Below are 3,821 nucleotides of genomic sequence, written 5' to 3' on the forward strand. Positions count from 1 at the left end.
CGACGCATACAAATCGAGGAATTTGCAGGACAGTCGAAATTTTGGGTCATACCGAGGTGATGTGGTAAATCGATTTCCAAACAAAACCAACTCAAATTTTCTTCAAAATTTAAACGCACCCCCACGTTATATACATCAAATTGTGCGTAATATTTTTAGTAAACACCCTCGTGACGTTAGACACGCGAAAAATCGATTTTCGTGGAAATTTTCGACTTTTCAAATTTTTAATATTGACTTAGAATATTTTCATACAAAAATTTACAACTTTGGTATTTTTGGTCCGTTTTTCAAAATTTTTTCGCTTTAATAGACTCACCCCTTTCGGCTTAGCACTCCCCTGACGTTCGATTGATATCGTTCCATACTAAAACTTGCTTTTTTGGCGGATTTTAGGATTTCTGAAACGGTTTTTGGACGTCTTTTTCAAAATTTTTCAGGGCGACCCCAGGCGTTGACCGTCTTATTTTGTCCGTCTCGACGAGCCCTATCCGTGGACACCTCATTTGTTGCGATCCGACGCATACAAATCGAGGAATTTGCAGGACAGTCGAAATTTTGGGTCATACCGAGGTGATGTGGTAAATCGATTTCCAAACAAAACCAACTCAAATTTTCTTCAAAATTTAAACGCACCCCCACGTTATATACATCAAATTGTGCGTAATATTTTTAGTAAACACCCTCGTGACGTTAGACACGCGAAAAATCGATTTTCGTGGAAATTTTCGACTTTTCAAATTTTTAATATTGACTTAGAATATTTTCATACAAAAATTTACAACTTTGGTATTTTTGGTCCGTTTTTCAAAATTTTTTCGCTTTAATAGACTCACCCCTTTCGGCTTAGCACTCCCCTGACGTTCGATTGATATCGTTCCATACTAAAACTTGCTTTTTTGGCGGATTTTAGGATTTCTGAAACGGTTTTTGGACGTCTTTTTCAAAATTTTTCAGGGCGACCCCAGGCGTTGACCGTCTTATTTTGTCCGTCTCGACGAGCCCTATCCGTGGACACCTCATTTGTTGCGATCCGACGCATACAAATCGAGGAATTTGCAGGACAGTCGAAATTTTGGGTCATACCGAGGTGATGTGGTAAATCGATTTCCAAACAAAACCAACTCAAATTTTCTTCAAAATTTAAACGCACCCCCACGTTATATACATCAAATTGTGCGTAATATTTTTAGTAAACACCCTCGTGACGTTAGACACGCGAAAAATCGATTTTCGTGGAAATTTTCGACTTTTCAAATTTTTAATATTGACTTAGAATATTTTCATACAAAAATTTACAACTTTGGTATTTTTGGTCCGTTTTTCAAAATTTTTTCGCTTTAATAGACTCACCCCTTTCGGCTTAGCACTCCCCTGACGTTCGATTGATATCGTTCCATACTAAAACTTGCTTTTTTGGCGGATTTTAGGATTTCTGAAACGGTTTTTGGACGTCTTTTTCAAAATTTTTCAGGGCGACCCCAGGCGTTGACCGTCTTATTTTGTCCGTCTCGACGAGCCCTATCCGTGGACACCTCATTTGTTGCGATCCGACGCATACAAATCGAGGAATTTGCAGGACAGTCGAAATTTTGGGTCATACCGAGGTGATGTGGTAAATCGATTTCCAAACAAAACCAACTCAAATTTTCTTCAAAATTTAAACGCACCCCCACGTTATATACATCAAATTGTGCGTAATATTTTTAGTAAACACCCTCGTGACGTTAGACACGCGAAAAATCGATTTTCGTGGAAATTTTCGACTTTTCAAATTTTTAATATTGACTTAGAATATTTTCATACAAAAATTTACAACTTTGGTATTTTTGGTCCGTTTTTCAAAATTTTTTCGCTTTAATAGACTCACCCCTTTCGGCTTAGCACTCCCCTGACGTTCGATTGATATCGTTCCATACTAAAACTTGCTTTTTTGGCGGATTTTAGGATTTCTGAAACGGTTTTTGGACGTCTTTTTCAAAATTTTTCAGGGCGACCCCAGGCGTTGACCGTCTTATTTTGTCCGTCTCGACGAGCCCTATCCGTGGACACCTCATTTGTTGCGATCCGACGCATACAAATCGAGGAATTTGCAGGACAGTCGAAATTTTGGGTCATACCGAGGTGATGTGGTAAATCGATTTCCAAACAAAACCAACTCAAATTTTCTTCAAAATTTAAACGCACCCCCACGTTATATACATCAAATTGTGCGTAATATTTTTAGTAAACACCCTCGTGACGTTAGACACGCGAAAAATCGATTTTCGTGGAAATTTTCGACTTTTCAAATTTTTAATATTGACTTAGAATATTTTCATACAAAAATTTACAACTTTGGTATTTTTGGTCCGTTTTTCAAAATTTTTTCGCTTTAATAGACTCACCCCTTTCGGCTTAGCACTCCCCTGACGTTCGATTGATATCGTTCCATACTAAAACTTGCTTTTTTGGCGGATTTTAGGATTTCTGAAACGGTTTTTGGACGTCTTTTTCAAAATTTTTCAGGGCGACCCCAGGCGTTGACCGTCTTATTTTGTCCGTCTCGACGAGCCCTATCCGTGGACACCTCATTTGTTGCGATCCGACGCATACAAATCGAGGAATTTGCAGGACAGTCGAAATTTTGGGTCATACCGAGGTGATGTGGTAAATCGATTTCCAAACAAAACCAACTCAAATTTTCTTCAAAATTTAAACGCACCCCCACGTTATATACATCAAATTGTGCGTAATATTTTTAGTAAACACCCTCGTGACGTTAGACACGCGAAAAATCGATTTTCGTGGAAATTTTCGACTTTTCAAATTTTTAATATTGACTTAGAATATTTTCATACAAAAATTTACAACTTTGGTATTTTTGGTCCGTTTTTCAAAATTTTTTCGCTTTAATAGACTCACCCCTTTCGGCTTAGCACTCCCCTGACGTTCGATTGATATCGTTCCATACTAAAACTTGCTTTTTTGGCGGATTTTAGGATTTCTGAAACGGTTTTTGGACGTCTTTTTCAAAATTTTTCAGGGCGACCCCAGGCGTTGACCGTCTTATTTTGTCCGTCTCGACGAGCCCTATCCGTGGACACCTCATTTGTTGCGATCCGACGCATACAAATCGAGGAATTTGCAGGACAGTCGAAATTTTGGGTCATACCGAGGTGATGTGGTAAATCGATTTCCAAACAAAACCAACTCAAATTTTCTTCAAAATTTAAACGCACCCCCACGTTATATACATCAAATTGTGCGTAATATTTTTAGTAAACACCCTCGTGACGTTAGACACGCGAAAAATCGATTTTCGTGGAAATTTTCGACTTTTCAAATTTTTAATATTGACTTAGAATATTTTCATACAAAAATTTACAACTTTGGTATTTTTGGTCCGTTTTTCAAAATTTTTTCGCTTTAATAGACTCACCCCTTTCGGCTTAGCACTCCCCTGACGTTCGATTGATATCGTTCCATACTAAAACTTGCTTTTTTGGCGGATTTTAGGATTTCTGAAACGGTTTTTGGACGTCTTTTTCAAAATTTTTCAGGGCGACCCCAGGCGTTGACCGTCTTATTTTGTCCGTCTCGACGAGCCCTATCCGTGGACACCTCATTTGTTGCGATCCGACGCATACAAATCGAAAAATTTGCCCGCCCACCCACCCTTTGGTCATTTACTAGGTAGACTTTTTGAATTTGACCAAAAATTATTATTGTAGTTTTGGGTTGTATAGGCCAGGGTTGTCATCGAGGGACATTTTGAAGATATTAGGGTTTAGTTTTAAGTTCAGTTTAGGTCTTATTTGACATTATACTCGTTTTTATTT

At 38.2% G+C, this 3,821-nt stretch overlaps 1 long non-coding RNA gene across 1 annotated transcript in view; it reads left to right on the forward strand.

Moving 5' to 3' along the window:
* Positions 1-3,617, forward strand: part of LOC135088204 (uncharacterized) — a 4,207-nt gene extending 590 nt beyond the window's left edge. The window contains exons 2-9 of the long non-coding RNA XR_010260965.1: positions 1-56; positions 441-573; positions 958-1,090; positions 1,475-1,607; positions 1,992-2,124; positions 2,509-2,641; positions 3,026-3,158; positions 3,543-3,617. The exon at positions 1-56 is cut by the window's left edge and continues 77 nt beyond it. This is a non-coding gene — a long non-coding RNA (uncharacterized LOC135088204). The remainder of the gene's footprint in view (positions 57-440; positions 574-957; positions 1,091-1,474; positions 1,608-1,991; positions 2,125-2,508; positions 2,642-3,025; positions 3,159-3,542) is intronic.
* The last annotated feature ends 204 nt before the right edge of the window (positions 3,618-3,821 follow it).

This window comes from Ostrinia nubilalis, chromosome 3 (genome assembly GCF_963855985.1).
Source record: "Ostrinia nubilalis chromosome 3, ilOstNubi1.1, whole genome shotgun sequence".
NCBI lineage: Eukaryota > Metazoa > Arthropoda > Insecta > Lepidoptera > Crambidae > Ostrinia > Ostrinia nubilalis.